At 37.9% G+C, this 26518-nt stretch overlaps 1 protein-coding gene across 5 annotated transcripts in view; it reads right to left on the bottom strand.

Moving 5' to 3' along the window:
• The window catches only part of LOC127634872 (CYFIP-related Rac1 interactor B-like), a 74266-nt gene that overhangs the window by 25708 nt on the left and 22040 nt on the right, over window positions 1-26518 (bottom strand). For 4 of the 5 annotated variants that reach the window (XM_052114597.1, XM_052114602.1, XM_052114599.1 and 1 more), the window contains exon 2: window positions 16359-16442. The gene's annotated coding sequence lies outside the window, so the exon portion shown is untranslated. The remainder of the gene's footprint in view (window positions 1-16358; window positions 16443-26518) is intronic. The other variant, XM_052114601.1, reaches the window with a different exon arrangement.

The following is a 26518-nucleotide window of genomic DNA, read 5'->3' as shown; positions in this document are numbered from 1 at the left end:
CAACGCCAAAAAAATACTACACAAGGGCGCAAAATAAGACACAAAAACTTGGCCAATGCATTGCATGCAAGTTGTCCTGTTGTACATATTTACGCAAGTTCTGGCATTACAGATGGTAACAAATCTCAGTTGTCTAGGTACAATAAGTGTTGCACTTTACATGTACTTGAAAAGTTTGATTTCAGTCAAACTACAACAAATAATTCGTCTTTATAATAGATCCTCAAGAGAGCGATGAACACAAAAGAGAGAGACCTTCCAAAGGTTTCCATACTAATGGAATTTATCATATTCACACAGGTCTTTCGGTATCTATACCAGGTTGAGCAGGTGAAAAAGCTGAACACCCACACAGTTGATCTAAAAAAAACAGACGTACACAACATCTTTTTGTGTTCAATATTTCTTTCTTAACAGTCTGTCGTAACGGTAGCTGTATCGAACAAAAAGACTGAAAGTCACATCAAAAGCCCGGCTTGTTTACATTCAGCTCGTGAAAAGAGATGAAAGAGGAGGGAGGATGCAAACGAGAGGGAAAGGGTCAATCTAGGCAACAACAACATAAGAGTATCACCCACGATTCCAGCGCTTCTGGCAGGAAGGGACAGGAATATAAGGTCACACACATGAGAATGCAGACAGCCTAGATGTAGGTCACGAGAGTGTGTGTATGTGTGTGTGTGTGTGTGTGTGTGTATGAGTATATGTGAGTGAGTGCTAAATAATATGGTTGACGGTAAGACAGGACACTCCTAAAGGAGATGCAAATCTGGAAAGCAAAGGGGATAAACAGTCGCACCTACATCACACGCTCCTGACATTACAATGAATGTGACAGCCACCTAAATTTGCAGGTGCACTTGAATGCAAAATTGCAGGCACATAGTACACAGTAAATACAGAGATCACTACAAGTACATGTTTTGGAATGATGTTTTACAATTGGTTTTTGTAACTGGTATGCAGTGTTTGAGAGTAATAACTAAAAGTAGCGATGCTACTAACTAACTAGTTTTCATTCATTTAATTTCAATAAACAGTGTAGCATTTCCAATAAAGTGTAGCATGCGAAAATGATGGCTATTTTTGGCTATAATGGCCATAATAATGGCTATAATATTGTTTTTACATGCATACCAAAATGCTGATAACTAGCAAAAATTAGCTAAATTAGACAATGCAACAAACCCTCATCTATTGTACATGTGTTCCATCAAAACAGATATGCACACAAAACTTGCGCACAAAAAAAAAAGCAGGAAATAACAGCGATAAGGGAATTTACTAAATTACAAAAATTGATGACTGCCAATTAGCATATGCCGTTATGACCTTTCCCCGAAAAAGAAAAAAAAGGTGATTTACATTGTAGCATGCACATCTTTACAGCCTAGAAAACTGAGGTAATAATATTAAAACTGGTTGGCCTTAAATATCCACACTCTCACATAAAGCTTTGGCAAGTCTGATTCATTTTAGTCAACTGGTTAAGCTTGGATAATAATAATTTAATAATTTAAAAACACACAAAATCGACAGTAAACATCGATACACACTACTTTACAACTAAATGGAAAAGATCTATCTCTTCCGTAGCTGTTGCGCTTTCTTGTTTACTCTCTCAGTCTTTGGACACTCTGCGTGCCTTTTATGTCTCCCTCCGCATCACTATAATAAGATACAGGTGTTGGGGTTAATTATGAACCAGGTGACAAGCCTTACTGCTCTCTCTCTCCCACAGACCGACACATGACCACGTCCTCATGCCACAACCACATTTACGAATATATATACACACACAACAAACAGTTTTATTGGTTGTATTTAGAGTACAGTTATATGTTCAAAAATTGCTGCACTGCTAAACATGTGCCGCTAGAGCGAACCGCTAGAGGGCGCCCCACAATCACACATCGCTGCTTGAAGCTCTGCATGAATGGAGGGAGACTGTTTCATAACAAACAGCCTTTTTTCTGTTTTGTAAGGCCACATCGAGATTTTATTCTTAATTCTATCAATCTTGAAGCCTTAATGGATAACATATGGATGTCTCAGTGATCAAAGTCTGCAGGTTTAGAGCATCTTAGATGATTTTCTCCTCATCATGAACAGTATGTGCTACTTTTACAACGGTCACGTCAGCAATGACAGAATAAGAATTAAATATATGTTCTGATGAGTGTCAACCCTTTTAAATTATGTATCTAATATTATTTCTGGATTGAGTATTTCAATTCACAGTTTTTAAAGAATGGTTGGTCTCCAAAAACTGGGAATGGGCAGAACTCGAGATCTAACGACCCAAAGATAAAGTTAACAGTTATTGTTCTTCTTCCAGTCAAACTTTGTGCAGTAAAAATCAATAACATCTGTAACTAATCAATGCTGACATGTGACCATGCTATAAGTGGGATAACCCATGGCTAGGTGTGCGTTATACAAGTTGAATTTACTTTGCGTCAGGTGGTTCTTCGCCTCCACGTCGTGCATTAAAATCATTAACACACATAGCCATGGATTATCCCTTACTAAATTATGAGCAGCTTGTAGTTTGACAAGCTACAGTTTCAAAGTAGCTTTCCTAACACTGGTTGGTGGTTAGAATGTTTATGCCAACGCTGAGAACCCAGAGGAGAGAGATGAGACTGAGAGAGTAACATACACACAGAGTGACAGAACACAGGCTGCTGTCAGGTAGAATGTTTAGATGTGAACGGGTAGACAGGTGAACAGGAAGACAGAAAGAGTGAATGTCTGGATGTTGAGGCGAAGAGACAGCAGGAGACTTCACGAGGAGTGACGCAGGTGAGGTTGCAAACAGGTGAGCCTCTGAACTAGCAAACTCTATGTGTCTGTCTGTGTCTTGAACAGAAACAGGGAAGTTGCTGACAGATAGGTGTTGATGAAAAGTGCTCTAACATATCCTAACAGAGGCAAGAACTTGGTGGGCTGTTATACACACTAACCCAATCAGACAATCACACTTTTTTCAAGAGAGACAACAAACTGGTGAGGGTCAGTGACAGGTTAAAGACATGCTACAGATCATGTTGTGGTCAGGGTTTAGGCTCAGGATTAGAGGACAAGGTCAGTGGCATGAGTTATTTATTGATCTCATGCAAACAGCTGGGAATAGACGATGCTGTGTAAAACTTGTTTTTATAGATTTGGCCTATAATCTTATAAGGGATAGTACACTGCAGCACCTCTCTCTCTTCTGACTGTAAATAATCCATCTTTCTCTGCCTTTTTCCTCTTTTGGGAAGAGGTGGAAATGTAATAGTGGATTTTTTTCTTTTGCTCTTGGAGCAAATGGAAAGGCAAAATAATATTTGCTATGGTCTTCAAATGTACCTTTATATAAGTTTACCATGCTATAGACGAAATTGCACACAGCAAGCAATATGCATCTTTACTGCTTAAATTATTGGTCCACATTTAGTACACAATAGAATACAGCAATATTCTAATAGCTGTCCTACACTCACAGACCACTTTATTAGGAACAATATGGTCCTAATAAAGTGCCCAATGTGGTCTTCTGCTGTAGTAGCCCATCCATCTTAATGTTCGGCCTGTTGCGCAATCTGAGATGCTATTCTGCTCATTACAATTGTACAGAGGGGTTATCTGAGGTACCATAGCCTTTCTGTCAGCTCCAACCAGTCTGGCCATTCTCAGTTGACCCCTCTTTAATCAACAAGGTGTTTCCGTCCAAAGAACTGCCTATCACTGGATGTTTTTGGTAAACTAGAGACTGTTGTGCATGAAAATCCCAGGAGACTAGCAGTTACAGAAATACTCAAACCAGCCTGTCTGGCACCAACAATCATGCCATGGTCGTAATCACCGACACATTTTTTTCCCCATTCTGATGGCTGGTGTGAACATTAACATTAACCCTATATCTGCATGATTTTATGAATTGCACTACTGCCACACGATTGGCTGATTAGATAATTGCATGAATAAGTAGCTGTGCAGGTGTTCCTAATAAAATGCTCTATGAGTGTATATTGAAAAATGTAATGCATTCATAATAACTGCAAATGTTTAACATTTTAGAGGTAGTACACTATTTTATTTACATATCCTTTCACAAACAGCTAGTATGCACTGTGCTGGTGGAGAGATGGAGTCTGGATCCTGTTAGATCTTACATGGTTGTTTTATTCATATAAGATCATCATATTTGGCCTCTGCAGTCATAATTTGGAAATTAAAAACTGCAATGTGTGATTGGAGTTTGTGTGATTGCTCCATGAAAAGTTCAAATATACCAACAGTACTTGCGGGCAAATTGGACTTATTAGAGCAGATACAAGCCCAAAATTTATGATTGTAAAATATTTTGACTCCACAAACAGCACTTTTTGGACATTTTCAGCTCAATTTGAACAAAGCACCAATTGAAAGCAGTTCTTTTCTGGGATGCCAAAAGAATTTGCTTGTTTGTAAACCATAACATCATCTAGTTTACTTCTGCAATCCAAACCCGGTGATGTGAAAAGGGTCCATCCATAGCAACAACTTGGCAACCACCCAAAACACCTTAGCATCCTGGTGTTGAGTTTTGCACAGGCAAGAAACAGTTATTTATTTATTTAGAAAATGTAAATAAAATGTTTAATAATATGTTTGCAACAGCTTTACAATACTGCGCCCAGCTGTACTGTGTGTACTCATACACTGTTAGAAGTGGCTGTGGAGTGGTGGTGGCATAGTGGCTAAAGCACAGGGCTGTTAATCAGAAGGTCGAAGGTTCGAACCCCACGGTCACCACCATTGTGCCCTTGAGCAAGGCACTTAACTCCAGGTTGTTCCAAAGGGATTGTCCCTGTAATAATTGCACTGTAAGTCGCTTTGGATAAAAGCGTCTGAAAAATGCATAAATGCGTAAATGTAGAAAGTTAAATAAATCTGTCCCGAATTCAAGCCATGCCAATGAAATGCCCATCACTGCCAAAAGCACCAACCCCAATTCCCAACCACCCCTCCCTAAACCTTTAGGCGGTCATTCCAAGGACAATAATATCTCAATAACACAATATTTTACAACATTTGTAAAGCAACATCTCTATATCTTTTATTCCTTTATATATAAATAGGATATATAAAAGGAATTTCATTTAAAAAAAATTTTTTTTTTGAGAAACAAAATATTGAGAACACAGACTTTTGTATTTTAATTGTGTGTGTAACTATTAAAAAGATTAATGACATCACTGACTTAATACTACAAAGGTTTTAGAGATGTGTGTAAAGGCACTAAAGAGGTTTTTTTTAATAACGATAAAAATCAGAAGTGGAAACATTTATTAAGGTGCTAAAATTCACCTCAAAATGGCTCTTTTCAAAAACAGGATATATAGGCCACAGGGATGCCAACAGAGGAGTGAAAGCTTCAGAGTTGCAGATAATTTTAGGAACTGTGCATTTGCCTCTCAGCTTTTTCGTAGTGGTCCCAAAGGATGAAAGAGCTGTACAAGCTCTTTCCAATGTAGCGATGCTCTGACCTGTTTGTTTTCTTTTGGAAGCCTCCTACTGGGAGATTGCGTGCAGGAGGAGAGGAGCAATGATGGTATCTAGAAAAAGAGGGGGCAAACAGGGGATTGTTTAAGCCTGCTGGGCACTTACGATTCACTACTGCATCCTGATTGGCTGCGTGCAAGTTCCCCTGCACTCCACTGTATCCATGCAGTTGAAAAAAGCTGGTGATACCAAAAACACGCCATCAACCAATCAGAATGCGGACGAGGAGGGGGAAGGATGACGGCACTGGAGCAGTAGTCTAACATAAGAGCTTGCAAATGAATATATGAATAGTGATGAGGTAATCGTAACGACGACAAGCTGATTAATCATGGAATTCTACGAATGTTTGACATCCCAGTCCAGTGCATATTTAAATTAACCAAGATTTAACAAGTCACCATGATTGTAACCTAAGTAGGTATATATATATATATATATATATATATATATATATATATATATATATATGCACAAAATATCAAGTGCAATTTAAATTTATTTTTTATTTATAAACTCACAATATTAAGAAAATACATTTTAGTAGTAGAATGAGTTATATTTATAACTGTTCTAATTTTCTAAATCTGTGCATACACCAATGCATGCAAGCAACACATCACCAATGCCCCCAATAATGCATCACCAGTGCCCCCAATAATGCAGAGAAGATAAACAGTCTGGCAGAGCTGGAATTCTGCAGGAGCACTGCAGCGTGGGATTCCACGTGCACCGCCATACTACGCTACTACTCTGGTGCCATTAGAAAAACAAAACAACAATTTCTCCCCTCCCTCAATCCCTCCGTCACACAGCCGTGGAGTGGCTAACCGGCTGCCTGGGGCAAAGAGGGTGAGGGGAGAGAGCCAATCACTCCGTGTTTTTGAGTGCACACTCATTTGAGTGAGAGGATGCTATAACCCATTCATGTATGAGAAAAGGTGCTCGAGATTCCGTAGAATTGAACTGAATGGGAGATGAATATTGCAAGCTTATTTGCAGAGGGGCGACACTTGTCATAATAACATTTCCTAAAATTAAATTCAGAGAGGCTTAGCCATGAGCACAGCCATATTAATCTAGTAATACAGGTTTTAAAATATGTATTTATTGACTTGACTATCATTTACGACAGTGAGCTTAGTGATAATTGATAAAGTATATGCAGGTATGCATAATTTGTGTGTGTGTGTGTGTGTGTAATGCATCTTGCAGTGTCAGTCTTCAGCAGCATCACTTATATCCTTGTCTGCAGTTTTAAACTTGACCTAAATTTCTTGGGGCTTGCAGCCACATCGTATTAGCCAAGTAGATGTGCACTGATTCCACCCGACCCCCTGACACTCACCCAATCGAAGGGGCACAAAATGAGGGAGCAATATACTTCATCCACCCCCGAAACTTGCATACACCAAGCCCATGACCTGCCTGACCCCACCCAGCATTAAAAAACTGAAGGGTGCATAATTTGATTAGTAGAAAAACGGAGAGCGTGTGTTTGTTTGCGATTTGTAGACACACCCTCAATGGCGACACTGGAGTAAACAGCCTCATTTTAATGCCTTCATTAAGCATGTTGTGGCAAATCGTAACAATCTGCAGAGTAAGCCAGTGAAGACGCAGCATTTTTGAAGGATGTCTGTGATTGGTGCTGGCGGTTTGACTGTTATTGCAGCAACAACAACACCGACAAATGGCAACTGTGACTTTTTACGCAAACTAGCTTTGGTGCCACTCAAACAGTGTCAGTATTTCAGTGATTCAATTGCTTCTCACTTCATCCATTATAATTGTTATTACTTCAAAAAATAAATTAACATAATTCTCAAGTAGATGGTAGTGTATGGTGATAACTGGCAATGTTCGGAGTAGCATTTTTGGTTAATCTCATCTACAATAGGACCTCTTAGGCTGCACTGTACCTCTCATGATAAAAGCAGGAAACCATGGCAACCGAATATCATAAGCCAAACCAGGCGCACCTCATCTGAAATGTTGGGAGAAAAGCCGCCCCTGTTTCAAGCGTTCAGTGTTTAATCAACAAACATGCGTCACTTCCATATAAGCTGCTTAGATTATTGTAATCTTGAAAATTATCCTTTTTTGTAAAATCAAGCCTAAAACGACAAAAATAACATTACAGGACGTCGAGTGTACAGTGAGAGAACTTTACGCATCCTGCATTTAAACATTCCCTCAAATGTCACCACTAGCGTAAGTGAATACACTCTTCACTGGACTCTTCATTTCATGAAACAGCAGAACTGGAAAATACAGGAACTCTTAAAACATTCCCTCTTTTGCTGTCAAAGTCTGTACAGGAGTCGAGAAATTAATTTGGTGCAAGACAAGCACAGATTTAGCCTCTGCGTACAGATTAAACATGGGCTGTCGCCCCAACACGTCCAGGGACACATTCGCACAACCTGAAGGTAGCGATTTGGAGAAAAAGTTGAATGCAAATGTTATTGCAGCTGTGTGAATGTGTCACAACTAAAGTCTCTCTGCATTCATTAACCCTTTTTCTAAGCAGTAAATCCCTTTTGATATTGGCTGACTCAGCACTATAAATTGTAAATGGTTTTTAACACATTTGACACATATTGTTATGCTGTACTATGATTAAAAAAAAGTTGAATGCTCACTTTAGCGTCTATCGGTTTTCTTAATTCTGAGCAAGTATTTGGCATGGAGGGGTGCTGTGCATGCTCAGTGAGAGGGCTGGGACACTGTCAAACTGAGATGGCTTTTTTTTTTTAATTTGGTTTAGAGCACAAGGCTCAAATTCATTTTCTAGGGACGGAGCACCCTCTGTTGACAGATTGTGAAGTGGCACATGCAGAGGGCCACTCCCTATTTTCAGAGGTTTCTACAAATAATTTTTACATATTTTAACTCAAGGGTTTTAGGGTAGCATTTCAGCATAAGAAACTTCACATAAGAAACCCCTTATATCCAGAATTAAAAGGACAGATGTACAGTAAATGTCATAATCAGGTAAGAGAGAGAGAGAAGGGTAAAGGGAGGGAAAAAAAAGTTTCAAATGACCTACATTTGTTTTCATAATGTGACGAAGCAAAAAAAAAAGGGAAAAACAAATTTTTCATCAGGAATTTATTGGAATTGTGAAAAGTAGGTATATTGTAGGGCAGGGTAAAAAATATTGGTTTTCCAATTAATTGCAATTTTTTTACTCTATGCATATTTTCAGGGGCTGCGTGAAGTAGAGCACCTGCCGTCTGGCATCACTATCACTGCTTTCTGCTAAACTCACTCAACTTACCAAACATATCATTTGAAAGTGGCAAATGAATAAAAAATATTTTCTTTTTTAAATTGTGGACCAATCTGTAATTTTTAGCAATAAAGCTTCCCTGTATAATGCACAAAATTATCTGAGAGCAAAATTATTTTCAAATGTAATTGAACACCATAACTGAAATATCCTCAAATGAATCTAATAAGTCTAGTAAAATCGAATCAAATCCGAATGAAACCTTTTCAGTCGGAATGGAATCATATCGAGAGCTTGTGAATTGTAATTGAATTAAACTGACACCAAGCCAAATTAATTGGCATTAAATTACCACATTAACTACTTTCAAAGGCTGCATAACCCTTTAAAAGCAGCCTAAAACAATGCCTAAATTGATATTTGGCAACTGTTTAACATTATTTCTATCAGGAAGACTCGCAGACTAAAGTAAAGTTGAAGTAAATAATGTACTGTCTCTTCGGTGCAAGCCCTATCTGGCAGTCCGATAAAATTATAACATGAACTGCCAGATCCTGCCAGAGATAGAAGGCAGGACGGGACTAAACAGGTGGTGGTAGGGAGGAGGAGGTTGCCGTGTTGGCACACAGAAACAGCAAGGTGGTAGATTGTAAGCAGGCTGTAAAGCAATGGCTGATATGTGATTGGCTAGGAGATAAATAGATAACGGCGTGATGATGTACAGCTGCAAGTCTCTTGCTAGAATTACAATTACAGTTACATTTCTGGCCTAGATGACGTCAGAAAAAAGCAAAGTTGTTTCAGAGGTGGAGAAGCATTACATTTTGATGAAAGATTACGAAGAATAATATTTTATCTTTTGGACTAGCGTGCACTGATGAATTGATCACTATGATACCAGGTGCACACTGCAGGCAAGCATTGTTTATATTTCACAACATAGTTTCAACTTTGAAATATATTGAAGACAGTCAAAGGAGAATGATTTTGTCATTGACATTTATTCAGCAATGGAACAACAGCGTCCATAAAAAAAATGTCTGTGGTATGCATGGGTGGGCGGTAAGTGCAGTGTGTATATGACACACAGTAAATGAAAGGGGAGCTAACCCAATGAATATTTAACTAATCCTTCCCCTCCCTTCAGCTGCATCAACATGTCTCAGAGCAGGGCGCTGACTGACTCATAAAACACACTGGGATGCATCTCATACTTAAAAGATGTCGCACAGAACTCTAGGCAGTGGCTGTGTCTGTGTCTGCTCTCTCACAGCACCACTTCACCTCACATCATTTCTTTAAAGGGCAACTATTGCTGAATGTCAACGGAAAAGTAACAGTGCAATATACATTCACTTTTCAAGTGAGTCAGTGGTACAGAAGTCATATAGAAAAAATGTGTAAGGTGTTTTTAAGGGAACAGTTCACCCACAATTTTTAATTAAGTCTTATTTCCTCAAACTCATGTTGTTTTAAACTTTTACGTTTGTATTTTTTAACACAAAAAATAACTTAAAATAGCTCTTTTTATATACAAATATACAAAAATAAATATATATAAAAAAGAATCCCATAAATACCAAAATAAACGAATAAAGAAGACATCATGAAATTAGTCCATACAACTTTTGCGCAATATTCCAAGTCTTCTAAAGCGAAACAAAAGCTCTATGTGAGTAAAGGACCAAAATTTACGTTGTTATTCTCTGTACAATCCTCACCTTTGCAGAAGTTTATATCTAGATCCTTTCGCCTCCAGAATTACAATATGGAGAGTCACATTTTGTTACTACATACATGAAAACCAATGCCGTTTTGACAGAAACGCTGATGGGCCATTTTCAAATCTGGATGTGGCGCTGAATATTATCAGTGAAGAACAACATCAATTTCAGTTTTTTCCCCAACTAAACCTATTGCATGGCTTTAAAAGATGAAGGAGAAAAGTGCATAGTTATATGCATTACTTTTTATGAAGCTTTAGTGCCGTTTTTGGATCTTAACAGCTGGTTGTACAGAAAGAGGAACATAACAAGGTTCTTCTAAAATTCTACTCTTTAAATAAAAACATAATAGCATACATTTGGAACAACTTTAGAGTGTGTAAATAATGTCATAAGTTAAATTTTTCAGTGCACTAAACTCTTATGCTTGTTGTTTTTCTCGCTTGCTCTATAGAGGAGACTAATGTCTTGCAGATGCATTTACCAGTTGTGATAGTCAAGACATGCATCTTACTGGGGTAATCACTTATGCAGAGTTGAGTCTTTATTGAAAAGGTAATGCATAGAGTTACAGGTTATAGTTGTCTAATGGCATCCAGAAATCTTTCCAGGATCTGCCCCTAGCACCACCCTTGACTACTTGGGTACAGTTTGTAGTTTGATTCAATTCTGATTAAGCCAGAGTAGGTCAGAATCTGATCAGAAATGATATGGGATAATGATGTGCAAAAAACAGTATTATGTAGTGAAACAGATGGAGATACCAAAAATACAGACTGCAATTTCTGGATAACACACCCACACATGATTATAACTTTGTAGATGGTGCCACCTGGTGTACAAAATAAGCCATACACAATCGAAGTTAAAACTTACTATGTGAGTTTTATCCGGTTTTTGATATGGGGCAATAAGCAACCACCCAGAACACCCTAGCAACCACACAGCAACGCACTAAAAATCACTCAAAACACATATGCAACCACATAGCAATGCCCTGGCAACCAACCACAACACCCTAGCATTGTGTTGATGAGTTTTGCACTGGCAATTACCACAGAAAATCTAGTTACAACTACAAAAAGTTACAATCACTGTTCCACTACAACTATAGGCAGTATATTATTCTAGCTACTCAGACTGATTGTTTTACGTTCAAGTTTATCTCTGTTGAAATAATTTGTGGCACAATGTTGATTACCACAAAAAAAAATCATTTAAACTCTTTATATATATATATATATATATATATATATATATCAGTTACAGTTTGGCACTGTACAATGGAAGTGAATGGGGTCAGTCCAGAAACATTAATGGGGTATTTACACTTGGCTACTTAATGTGTTTTCACTGATTGGATAGCTATACGATCATGAAGACCAGGTGCAAATGCCCTCCATAAATAGGACCTAAAATACACACTGTAACAACAATATAGCCACATAAAAATTGTACATGTTAAAATGATTTAATTGTGATAAAGAAGTTATAATTTGTGATTTAGTGTGATACATAAATATAATAAATTATAAAAAGTTATAAAGTTATCCAATATTGAAACTTGCTGTCCCATGACAACACAATGCCCGTAAAACCTGTAAGTGATTTTATCACACTAAAATCATGTTAACATTTGTAATGTTCACATTTTGTGGCTATATTTTGAAGCTGTGTGTATTTATTATATCTGCACTAATTCATCTCTTGTCAAAATGCTTTGATTAAACATTGACTGTAAACTGATACTGATACCTCCAGCCATTTCTGACACTGTTATTCCAACAACAAATCACTTGGAGCAAACATGCAAAACCTATTAAGTGGAGAATCCTCTTGCAGTGGCAATTTTTAAGATTACCAGAAAGAGGCAGCATTGGCTGACATGCATGTGGAGGGGGTGACAGTTCAAATTTCACCTCAGGCTCCACTGCTAGACACATATAATCCATCCTCTCTTTTAAAATGTACAAGGCATTTACATTGGCTTCCAGCCACAATTTTTGGAATAATCCAGATGCATCTCCTGTAACGCGCAACACCATGTTTTGTATGTGTTGGTTGATTAAAAGGTGTGTTCTCCATTTCATTGTCATCAATTGTGTGTGTGACGGCTTATCAGGGTATCCATGGGAACAAATGCAAAAATAGTCACGGGTGGGGAAAAAAGTAATAAATACAATAATAAAAAAATAATAAAACAGGGTAGAGGGTACAAAATGCAAGCCAAGAGAGTCATAAGGGTGGAGGCATGCTGTCATCTTAATGATAAGTGTCTCCCAAATGTCTTACATTGCATCAGATTACAAAATATCACATCAAGTGGCTGCAAACAATGTCAGAGCAATACTTTGCATTACAATAGATGCACTGTTCTCAATAAATTATAATAAATATATATATATATATTTATTATTATTTATTGATTTATATATTTAACATGGATATGATTTCATGAGATTCACCGAAATACTGAATCCTCATGGGTACATATAAACCAGTGTAAATGTATTTAGTAACAGGTTATGTAATAATTCTACAATGAAATATAGCAGCTTTCAACACTTTTCAAGGCCCTTGAATAATCCCTTGTCCCATCCCCACACATTTCAAATGTAACAACTTTAAGCATTCTTGCCCACCCGACTGAGAGCTGGAACACATTCAGTACCCACATTTTGAGAGAAGCCACAAAACAATGATTTGTGTAGATATAGACTCCCCTCCATCATGCATATAAATGAGGCCACCTTCTGTAAACTCGGACCCTGTGATTACATAAGAAGCTATTCTAGAGGAACAGGAAGCAGCGTTACTCAAGTCCTCTTTATGTCCCACAATTCTGTTAACTTCCGCAGTGGCCACGTTACACAATCGGGTTCAAATCACAACTCTGATGGAAAAATGATTGTAAAGCAAGACGTTCTTTTTTTTTACTAAAGTGTTAAACAATTGTGACAGAACTGGTTGAAAAGAGAAGTGTGTCAGGAATCCAATCTGCAGAAACAAGTGGTACACTGCTGAGAAAATAACTCTGCTTCATCAGATTGCTGTAAGGGATAGGATACCCAAAAATGACGATCCAGTCATTTGTTATTCCAAACCCGATTTTCTTTCATTCAAACTTACATTTTTGGGTGCACTATCCCTTTAAGTGTACTTGAAAAGAACAAACTCTTTATGCAATAGATGCGAACAAACACTGCTGCATGAAGTAACACTTAACACACACACACAATTAACTAACAGAAATGGTTGGCAATTTTGAACAAGGTTTAAAATAAAGAATTTCAAGTTTATCTCAAAGTGCAAACCAGTATAGGATGAATGATAAACAAAGACTGCTTTGCACCTGCAATACATCAACAGCCATAAGGTCAGGAGGACTCAGCATACCAGAAGACACTGAACCAAGAATGTCCCATACCCCGATTCAGCTGCCTAAAACACAACAGAATCAGATGGGAGCAAATGGACCCAGATTGGTTCACTGGCCAATGTAGGCTCACTGCTAAAATATCAGGAGAATGCAGAAGAGAGGAAGTTGTTTGTGCAATAAACAACTTCCAAGATTCCAAAACAAGATTCTATATGATGAGAGAGAGAGAGAGAGAGAGAGAGAGAGAGAGAGAGAGAGAGAGAGAGTGCAGCTTCCTTTATTGCGGCAATCCTTTATTTCAAACTGGCTTTTTTATATAATTCAATATGTGATATGTATATATATATATATATATATATATATATATATATATATATATATATATATATATATATATATAAACATTACATTTTGCAAGCCAAATTCTATAGATGAATATGCTAATTATATATGATAACTGTAAAGATGAAATTATAGCTAGGTAATGAATAGGTGAGATGATTTTTTATACGGTCATTCCATTAAAATATTTAAATTACAATTCATCAATTGTTTTTTTATTTATTCTTCTACCTGCCTATTAGGGTGCAAAAGGCAAGGATAATGTAGATGACCAAAAACAGAAAGGAGAAAGTGAAGGAAAAGTACTTTTGATCTGTTTCTCACCCACACCTATCATATTGCTTCAGATATGGATTTAACCACCAGAGTCGTCTGGAGTATTTATGGCAACTTATGTTGCCCTTATGTCGATTTTGGAGCTTCAGAATATTGGCACCCATTCAATTACATTATATGGACCTATAGAGCTGAGATATTCTTCTAAAAATCTTAATTTGAGTTCAGCAGATGAAAGTCATACACATCTGGGATGGCATGAGGTTGAGTAAATGATGTGACAGTTTTCATTTTTGGGTGAACTAACCCTTTAACATAGAAGACTACAAAGAAGCAATCATGTCCGGTTAATAAAGTTGTTTTTTGTTTTGATGTCACCTTATTTGATTAAACCTTATATACATTTACAATGGTTTTACTTTAGCAATATTGCAGTAACCATCACTTTAGTAACCATGGATAATTTTGTGGTTACTATAGATTTACTACAAATAAAGTAAAAGTATGTTAATTTATAAGGGAATGTCACCTTAATTAAATATATAAATATAAGGTGATATTACTGAATTAAATATAATCATTTAATTGTTATGTATCTATAATTTTATAGCTTCAAGTTAGCAACTTTTTGTTGGTAGCTTGTAGTTTGTCCAAATACTTTTATATATAAAAAAAAAAAAATGTAAATAAAAAAAGTAGCTTGACTACAGATTAACCCTTTAAATGTGTGGTAATTTTCCAAAACACGCTTACATTTTCGGGTCTTTAGAGATCCGTTACTAATATCTATCAAAAATGTATGTACAAAATGCCAAGATAGTGTCAAATTTTTGCATATTTTTATGTTTAATTTTTCATAAAACAAAGAGATAATGCAACAAACCAGGACAAATCTACAACAAGATTCATGAATTTCACACTGGAATTTTACGAGATGCAACTGGCTGTCAAACACATATTGAGCTACACATAACACAATGTACACATAAGCTACACAAAAGCTACAAGTAAATTACACATATGTATATTCTCAGGCACTTATTGAGTCTAAATAGATGCACAACATTATTTCAGTAGTACACCCAAATACTGTTCATGTGTTACACTTGCTATAGTTTACTTCGATGTCGTTTCTTCATCAAACAACAATATCATATGCTAATCAAATGAATCTCTGAAACATCAGCACCACCTTGAGTAAGAAATAACATGTATAATATGTATGTGTACATGCATATGGACTACTGATATTTCACCATTGTTGATATTACACTGCTGCATGGAGCTTCAATGTGATATAGTAACTATTTGTAAGAATATAGTATTAATTTCTCTTGTAATAAACAGAGAAAAATATATCCTGTATTAGTTAACTTAAATAGATATGAAATAATCATAAAATAGGTATTAAATAATCATAAGAAATATAATTTATGGAAGTGCGGAAAAAAACAAAAACACACTTACATACCTCTGGTACCCTACTCGCTTCGGGTACTTACACCATTATATAAAAAAATAATTGCTACACTCTTTATAAGAGATAGATTGAGGAATACTAAACTGGGTTGGGAACAAATCCAAAAAATGGTTAAGGTACAAGGGGTGGAATGAGGTCTCGTGTCTCTAAAGACCCAAGGTATGCATTTAAGGGTTAACTACTTTAAGTTATGAGTAGCTTGCAGCTTTAATAGGAGTCACAGAGCAATAATTACACAATAGTTATACAGTTTTACTATAAATATCAAAGTAGTGACTGCACAATATATCGTACAGTCTATTCTATGTCTTAGCTTTTAGCAGTTGTCATAAAACATTGAATTCATAATAGATTACACAATACATATAATATAGCAAGGTTCTAGCTTACCCACAATAAAGCTGAGGAGATGACAGAAGGGAGGCCTACCTAGGCACTCGGCCGAGGTCGCAGTCCGACTAAAATACTAACACTCTGCAAATAGAGAAAGGCAGGAGACAAAACAGAGGGAAAAAATAAATCATGTCAGTGTCATCATAATCACTAAACATAAGTAAATACAAAAGAAATAGGGCTTAGTGACATCATTCACTAACAGTAGTTCATGAGGAAATACACTTCAGTAATCCAGCCACTAGCGTTCAACAATAAACCAAATGCTTTCAAGCTGCATTTCCTCATTTCAATTCCATGCAGCGTTTGTCTTTTATAGTCTTTCTCCCACATAATTAACCCCAAAATATGCCCTCACACACTAAAGCCTTCAGGCTCATGTTTTCTTCAACTAATCACTAAACCGGTTCTCACTGCATGTCAAGTTCCTGAATTCAAACTTGCTTCAGACTTCCTTCAAATTCATTTAGGCCAGCTAAACCACACAGCATCATCACTGCACCATTGCCTGAATGTTCATAGTTTGCCCATTACCACAGACACAAACTGTGCCATGTCAAAGTCAAAGACAACTTGCGTTTAATACTTCGGTCTAACGGCTACAAGGCATCAACCCCCTTAAAACCACAAAAGATTCAAGCCTGCAGCGAATGCATTTGCGCAGTTTAATCAAGGTAGGGGATGAGTCAGAGCAGATTTGGTTGATTATAGCTCATAGTTGGCTTAATATTCAAGTAATTATTGACTCCCATCCTCGTGTATCATATGTAGGTTGTATAAATACCCCGGTGGTGGGAGGTGCTCTGGCCACTTCCTCTTGTGCAACACTTCCTCCCATTCACGGCAGACTACAGCTTTAGATTGTTCTTGCTGGCATCACCCTCACCTCATGTCAGTTTACTCTCTTTAGTGCTGTTTTTTCAAAACCCCTTACCCAAACAATTAAACTTTGGCATGTGGCATCATTTGTGCTACATACATGAATATCAACTCAAATTTTGTGGCTTATTTTTGTCTGCCTGACAATAACATTCCATAGACTCGCATTGGAAAAGAGCCCTACACAACTGGGTCATAGCAACTACTTAGCAATAGAGGTCTGTAACCCGACCTGGGCCCAACGGGACCAGAGGAACCACCAGGTTACTGGCCAGGTTCAGGTCAGTTTTTCATGCATGACTAATAAGGCCTAGCTAACTTGATTAGCGCAAGGGCTCTAACACACAGACATGCCCGAACTGATAAGATAGGGGCCGCTAACACAGAACGTGTATGCTCCGTTTTTCCACTGTTTTCTTATATAAACACATGCTGGACCGACATCTTAGACAGTTGCACCGCATCTCACTGTTTCTTTAGCTTCCTGCGCAGGACCCTGCTATTTCATGATTCCGACACACTTTTACACATACGCATCTTTTGAAAAACAATACATTTTAATGCTTGTATTACAGACCCACCTACACATACAGTTGAAGTCAGAAGTTTACATACACTTAGGTTGTCATTAAATAAAATATTTTAACCAAAAGTTAATGCGCTCACAAGGCCATGCACTTGTAATTTACAGTAAAGTAAGAGTCCTTTTAGTTTTTCAAAATAAAAGCCAATATATTGGTTTTACCTTACAGAGATTTAATGGGGTCTGCGTGAGAATGTTGGAACCCAGGGCGGCTGCCTATATTGCCTGTAGAATGGGCTGCCACAGCCAAAATTACCCACCGTCCCACCAGGAAAACAGCCAATGCTCCCAACGGCCAGTCCACCCCTGAGCTATGTGTATATAAACTTCTGACTTCAACTGTAAGTTTTGAGCTTCATAGATTGAGTAGTGCGTGTGATCCCAAGGGCAGCCTGCTGGACTGCCGCACTTGCATGCTCCACACATGTAATTGAATTTGCTTCTGTGGTCCGAAATATTAGCAATTTTTCAATTATTTAGTGTAAACATAACATTATACTGCAAATGTGACAAATGTGCAGGTGTTTGCAAAAACTCTTGATTTTTCATTCTTCATTTTGCTATAGAAATTAAAATTTTAAACTGCAATCTAAAATGTTAATTCAGTTCATCATGTGGATGGAACTAAATTAATTTACTGCCAAATGAAGTGCAACAGCCCTCTCCATACTGTTTTCACAAGGTTTTTAAATCTAAATCAAACTTTCACAGTGTTCTGAGCAGTGTCAAAAGCAAATACGACAGTAGAAGAACCATGGCTCTCTAAACGCTTGACATAACAAAAATGCAAATTCCTGACTGTGTGTAATGTTAGTCTTTGTAAAATACAGTTAGCTTAACAGCTTTGTCAGAAGGTCAGATTACAAAGGCATTTAAAATGTGAACAAGTGTCAAGTTTCCTTGAGCAGTGACATCATTTTATCCCTTCATAAACACATCTGAGGTCAGTAGGTTTTTTTTCTGACATTGATGTTGCAAAAATGGCATTTTACTAGTTTCACAATCTTCAGAATCATATTTTCTAGTCTAACAAGAATTCCCAATATTTTTCCAAATGAAATGCACAAAATTGCTCAATAAAGATACAGCACTTAGAAAATGAAAAACAATTAAAAAAGGGTGAAGCTATCTAGGGGTGGCCGGTATGACGGTATACCATGGGGTAGCGATGCAAAGTGATAGCGGTACAGATTTTGCTATACCGTTTATACCGCAGTATACCAAAATAATTATATTGTGATTTATACCGTAACTGTGAAAGGAAATTACTCATACCGTGAACTCATATGTTCATTTTGATCATACAGCCCACCCATATGACTAACCAACCACACTGTATGACATGGCTGGTCCAGGCGACCGTACACACATTGGTTCAGTGGTCCTCTTGCTTTAATGAAATGGAACTCAGAAGAGATAAGAGACAGTCACAGATTAGTGTGTTGCTTTATATTTTCAAACAAACCATCAATACAGGATATAACACGTTTTTATCATCAGTAGACGGAGAGATGGATATCTGGACACAAGGCTTCTCAATGACAAAGGACGTTTTTGTCGAACAGCTCCAGATCTTGTCTCTAGAGACTACACACAAGACTTTTAATATCATTCCCTGTTACAATCACCACAATAAAATGCAGACTAAGATCTTGGCCTATTCAATAATACAGATCCTAAGTATTAATAAGCAAAAAGACAAATCTGGAGAAATAAATGTAAAATGCCTCCAAAATCTGGGAGGTTTTAGATAAGCATCTCATAATTTGGATGCATGACACGGATCACTATGTGGGAAAGTCTGCCAGGCTTATCTAATGGACTTTATATCTTTAACTGAAATGCCAAGCTGGCATGTTGGGTGTGTTGGTAAAGTTTAATGAGCCTGTGCTGTTGGAAATGTAATCTAGCCTAAGAAAACACATCAAGGATGTTAAACGTTAACCTTGCCTGCAAGCTTCTACATTGAGAGAAGAGAAAATGGTCCTCAACTGGTGGGTTGGGACTCATTCTGATAGGGAAAAACAATGTTCAATGCAATAATAAAATGCAACAAACTATATAATCATGCAAAGTTAGGAAATAAATACGCTTACCAGCTTTTTAAAAGGGAGAAAATTATTCCCATATTTTTTATGTTAATGTCAAACTTCGAAATTTGTTATTTTGACAAATTTCAAAATAATTTAGCTCGGTGTTTGTTCCGTGGTTACGCTGGTAAACCGTGTGTTACGCTGCAACTATTTATAAATGTACAAAAATTTACATATTCCTGTTAAGGCTTTATCATGCTAAAAATTGTACATATTATTAGGCCTAGATAGTCCAATCCATCCATCCATCCATCCATCCATCTTCAACCGCTTATCCGAAGTCGGGTCGCGGGGGCAGCTGCTCCAGCAGGGGGCCCCAAACTTCCCTATCCCGAGCCACATTAACCAGCTCTGACTGGGGGACCCCAAGGCGTTCCCAGGCCAGTTTGGAGATGTAATCTCTCCACCTAATCCTGGGTCTTCCCCGAGGCCTCCTCCCAGCTGGACATGCCTGAAACACCTCCCTAGGGAGGCAGCCAGGGGGCATCCTTACCAGATGCCCAAACCACCTCAACTGACTCCTTTCGACGCAAAGGAGCAGCGGCTCTACACCGAGCTCCTCACGGATGACTGAGCTCCTCACCCTATCTCTAGGGAGAAGCCCGCCACCCTTCTGAGGAAGCCCATTTCGGCTGCTTGTACTCGTGACCTAGTTCTTTCGGTCATGACCCAGCCTTCATGACCATAGGTGAGGGTAGGAACAAAAACTGACCAGTAGATCGAGAGCTTTGCCTTTCGGCTCATCTCTCTTTTCGTGACAACAGTGCGATAGAGCGAGTGCAATACCGCCCCCGCTGCCCCGATTCTCAGGCCAACCTCCCGCTCCATTGTCCCCTCACTCGTGAACAAGACCCCGAGGTACTTGAACTCCTTCACTTGGGGCAATACCTCCTTCCCAATCCAATCCAATTTAAATAAAATAGGCCTACATTTCATGTTTGGATATTAAAATATTTTGGTTATGTTTGAAAGATAATGCACTTTGGCAGTATGTTGGGTTGCAAATTGATGTATAATATAAAATCTGGGTCTTGACACAAAACCAGTTGAAATGCACTGCTTTACATAAATGCCATTGCATTTATAATCCAGAGTGATGATCTAGTGAACTACAAAACAGTAGGTTGACTTTTCTCCAGTTAAAATTGGTCTGTGCTTGCTAAAATTCATAACATTGCCCCGAGTGTCCAAAGAGGTAAGTGTGTTGGGCATATGGGCACATGTGAGCTTCATATTCCAGCTGTAATATCTACGGAGGGGCACTAAAAGAGAGTTGTAAAGCAAGTTGTTTTTAGCTGTACAGGCTGTAATACAGTGAACAGGAATGCATATTTTATAAACTGAAACCCCCCCACCCAAAACCCAAAAATTAAGCCTTACCATCAGTGCAGAATTTTTTTTTTACGTTACAGGGAAAAATGCAACCTCCAATAACTCTATTCACTGATAATGCAAACGCGATTACTTCCTGGTTGCAGCGCAGGATCTGAACCCGGGACTCACATGCTGCTGATACAACATGCTTCTCGTCATGCCACAAGGGAAGATAAACACACTGCAGCAGATTCAAAAATGTCTTACAGGAGATGCCGCTTGTCAGTAAGTCGGCATAATGCAACTGATCCTAGGTTACCAGAACTCTCATAAACAACATGCCGACTTCCTGTGTGATCATGTTGAAAAAACATTCCATTTACACTTGGCCACATCAATTTGTCTCCGTCACATGGATATAATGTAAATCCGATCTTCAAATCCTGCACTATATGTAAATAAAATTTGTTTACTTTTGTGATTTTGATCATTCCGTGCAGCGAATTTAAAATTTGTGATGTAATTTTTGAGTCCAAGTGCCCAGTGCACATGTGTGGTGTATTTTTCCCGTTTGGGCTTGTTGTATGCAAGATATGTCCAGCTGTGCTTTTTATCGGTGTTTAGTTTCATCAGCAATCTGCATCAAATAAATGAAGAAAAAGGTTCTGTCTCCCCTACAACGTGCATCTGTTTCTTAATCTGTTATTATTTATTTGGCGACACGAGTCCTATGCAAATGCTAGGTTACTTCTATTATATTCTGTAATTTACCTATGCGGATATATCGCTGTTTTGGTGGAGTAAAGTTTACATATGTGGCTTGAACAGCCAAATGCATTTACACTTGACCAAGTTTCAACTGGAATGCATCTCAAACCACTTCTGGAGGTGGTTTGTAAGATCAGATTTATAACTGTCTTGAATCTGCTTTGGAGGCCTTTTACATCTGGCCTTTTTATGATCGGATAGCTTTCCGATCAGTAAAAACACATGAAGTGACCAAGTGTAAAAAAAAACATTCTCCCCTAGTCCTAACTTTTTTATTTCCCATTTACAAGCCAAATTCCGACAGTATGAAAAATGAGTGATTTTTGAGTGATCATTGAGTGAAAAAACAATCCATGAGTTCAAAAGGAACTGCCTGTAAAGCTCAGAGATAGGATTGTGTCAAGGCACAGATCTGGGGAAGGCAACAAAAATGTTGGCTACGTTGAAGTTTCCCAAGAGCAGTGAATGGAAGAAGTTTGGAAAAGCAGCACCCTTTCTATAGCTGGCTGCCAGGCTAAACTGAACAATCGGGGGATAAGGGCCTTGGTAAGAGAGGTGACCAAGAACCCGATGGTCACTCCGATTGAGCTCCAGAGATCATGTGTGGAGACTGGAGAAACTTGTAGAAGGACAACCATCACTGCAACACTCCACCAATCTGGGCTTTATGGCAGAGAGGGAAAACAGAAGCCTCTCCTCAGTGCAAGGCACATGAAAGCCCGCTTGGTATTAGCACTTAAAGGACTCTCCGACTGTGCGAAACCAGATTCTTTAGTCTGATTAAATGAATATTGAACTGTTTGGACTCAATTCTAAACATAATGTCTGGAGGAAACCAGGCACCGCTCCTCACCTGAGCAATACCATCCCAATGGTGAAGCATGGTGTTGACAGCATCATGCTGTGCGGATATTTTAAAGCGGTAGGGGCTGGGGGACTGGCCAGGGTTGAAGGAAAGCTGAACACAGCAAAATACTGAGGCATCCTTAATGAAAATCTGGTCCAGAGTGTTCAGGTCTTCAGACTGGGCTGAAGGTTTACTTTCCAACAAGACAATGTTAAGCACACAGCCAAGACAACGCAAATAGGGCTTAGGGACAACTCTGTGAACTCTGAGACTTGAACCCATCACTGGTGTAGGATAATCCATGAACGAATCCATCAAATGAACACAACACCATACTCCACAGATCAGCGAGATCCCCACCGAGCCATTAGAGGGTCATAAAAATGAATCCATGGCACCCAAATTGCTGAAGGAGACCATCTCTCCCATGCCTGCTTAATCTAAACTAGGGTTTCTTATAACAGAGCTGACCAATAAAGAAGATCCTTCTTTGTTCCACAAAGCTAAGCCCTCTGTAAGACCAAATGGCTAAATAACACCTTGTGATCTTGTTGCATAAATCCACGGCCATATCAGAAAATGGAGACTGGTGAAGACCGTCCCAAGGCCCGGAATCCACATGGACCTAAAACAGTGACATCTGTTTCTCCCCTGGGACACCTCCTCTCCCCATCTGCACATTCCAAAGACATTCTCTCAACTTTGAAAAGGACAGACCAGTCAACCATGTGATTCTGAAAAGCCATTTCTGATTGGCTCAGGACACCTTTGGGGTGCGACCAAGTTCAGTTCAAAACTTTCCTACCAAGAAAGAACTCTTGAATTCTCTTCTGTTCTTCTCTCTTGGAACCATCGCTTGGTCTCCTCTCTTCGGCTCTCTTGCTTCTTCCGAATCCTCTGTGCCATGTAGAGTCCAAGGAAAACTCTGGACATAAAAGTCCAGAGGAAGCCTCTCATTCTCTAGCTCTACGGTTCACACACCCAACGGGAGTCGCGAGTCTTCCTTGCAGAAGGCCTCGCTTCAAAGCCCACTTTATCAGCCATCCACGATCCTAACAGAGTCCAAGACATTGATGGAACAAACTTTCTTCAAATGCCAAAGCACCAAGCAACACAAGGAAACGCAACGCAAGGAAATGCAAATGACACACAAGTACATCTCCAGACTTTTGCTCAAAGTGCTGGTGTATTAGTTGAATACTTTGAGAAATTTGATTGCTAATCGAATTAGACTCAAAAAAAGGATAAATGGTTCTTAAGGCATTGTCAACAAATTCATTTTAGCTGTATTGATCATTTATTTCACATATTGTCACTTTACTCAACAACCTGTTTCATGTTTTATGTATTAGATTAGTTTATGTTTAGAATACCAATAAAGTTTGTCTGTATTCAAAGATAATTTCACTGTGGTATTTTTTGATAAATATTCTCTTCCCTGTTCTAATATTCTCTTCCCTGTTCTGTACCTAAATATAATATTATTTTCAATAAGCCATGAGATTAATATTACTCCAATAAGTGAATTAATCAGCTAATTCCTTACAATAGAAATTGTGAGCGGATACAATGAGACATTGTATTATGATTTTAATGGTGGAGAATTTTATTCAGACAAATAATCTAGTTATTTGTCATTTATCTTTCTTATAATGGTTGTCGAATGCAACTAATTCCATTATAAATTTCCTTACATTATAATGATGTAGAATAAGGTATAAATTAATTCCTAGCTCACACATACTGTTTCCCTACATATAATTGTGGAGAATTACGGCACTTTAATCCGTTCCATGTACATATACATCAACTGAAATTTGCTACACTGGAGAGATCTAAAAATATCTGTCCACCGATAGTCCTCATCCAACCTGACAGAGCTTGAGAGGATCTGCAGAGAAGACTGGCATCGTTGCCAAAGGTGCTGCAACTAAGTACTGAGTTAAGGGTCTGAATACTTATGTCAATGTGATATTTCATTTTTTCTTTTGAATAAATTTGCAAAGTTATAAAAAATTTGATTTTGTTTTTTCATGTATGGAGTGTAGATTGATGTGAAAATAATTTAAAGCATTTTACCATAAGGCTGCAATATAACAAAATGTGAAAAAAATTAAGGGGTCTGAATACTTTATGATATGAATGCACTGTATTTAACAAATGCATAGTGTTCAAAAATGCATTGCCAAAAAACAACATTTGGCTATGCATTGTAGGCACAAATAAACAAATGCAAAGAGCTGACTGAGATTTTTAAACAAGACTGTTGATTTTCACTGGCCTACATTGCAGCAGATAAGCCAGACATCCAGCACAATCCAAATATTATCCAACATCTGTTCAGGATTCCAAACAATGTTGATCCAGAACAGCAGCAGTCTCCAATGTAGCAGCCACTGTAATTAGCAGAGCGGATGCTTGAGTGCAATCAGAGCCATCAGCTGCCTATTGTGTTGCTACTGTGAAAGCATGCAGTACTCTTTTTGAAAACTGTAGCTGCACTTTACTCACATCAGACTGAAAATCATTCACTGGAGTGCCTCGGGCATGATGCAGATCATGCTCTGTGAGCTGTGCATATATCGCATTTTTCTTGCATGTAGAAGGCTTTACATACATTTGTATGTTGCATGTATATATATATATATATATATATATATATATATATATATATATATATATATATATAGTGATATTTATATTCTGTACAAAAAATGGAGACAAATGCTTATGCAATACAAAGAGGTGATAAAAAAAGAACAACTTTGAAAATCACACTTGCAGTAGATAAACCCTTAGCTTCCTGACTTCGCTCTCATCTATACCACATAAAAGTATCATGAAATAAAAATGTACCCAGTTACTTTCTTAATAAAATATTCCTGGCCTTATTGTGCATGTTTCATCATTATTCTAAAAGCAATGTATATAAATATAACTTTCTCTGCTGATAAAAGGAACTTTGTTTGTGGCCAGAATAAAATTATATTAGCCAACAATATCATTGCCTAATTTTAATGAACCAATACAATTGTAATAAATAAACAAAGTCCCACCCAACATTATTTCTTGTTGAATAATCTATTGAACTCAGAAATATTGCACAATATTGAAATAAAATGTGTTACAAATGCATTATGAAATTTTTTTAAAATCCAAGGCCCAGTTTTCTGCCAGCACACTGAATGAATCATCTCCGATGTTGCATAAACTCATTCCTGTGGCTTTCTTTATAATCATTATCACTTGATTAAACCTGGGAAGACTATGTTCCTGTGGCAGCTGCTGAGATTCTTAATGACTAACTCCCTGAAGGCCTAATGAGAATTCAGAACTCGGAAACTGAGAAAAACGTACTTGGAATATCAACACAGCAACAGCTTGAACCCCTTGCTGTGAGGGGCTGGAGCTTTGAGAGAGGACACAAGTAGTGAAGCCTTTTATTAAACAGAGTGAAGCTAGCTAATCACCAGTTTACATAGGGATCACAGTGTAAATGTTGTGTAAGTGGAGCTGTAGAGAGTGTGGGAGTTAAGGGTTTGTTCTAAATCCTTAAGGCTATGTATAAAACTTTGGCACAAAGGAAAACACCCTGAACAGTTTGTGCTTTGGACATAAATGAAACACAGCTTATTTAGAAGGGGACAGATATATTATAATGAAACAGTCAATG

The sequence above is a fragment of the Xyrauchen texanus genome, chromosome 42, assembly GCF_025860055.1.
Source record: "Xyrauchen texanus isolate HMW12.3.18 chromosome 42, RBS_HiC_50CHRs, whole genome shotgun sequence".
In the NCBI taxonomy this organism is placed as follows: Eukaryota; Metazoa; Chordata; class Actinopteri; order Cypriniformes; family Catostomidae; genus Xyrauchen; species Xyrauchen texanus.
This window is presented reverse-complemented; position numbering and strand designations above follow the sequence as displayed.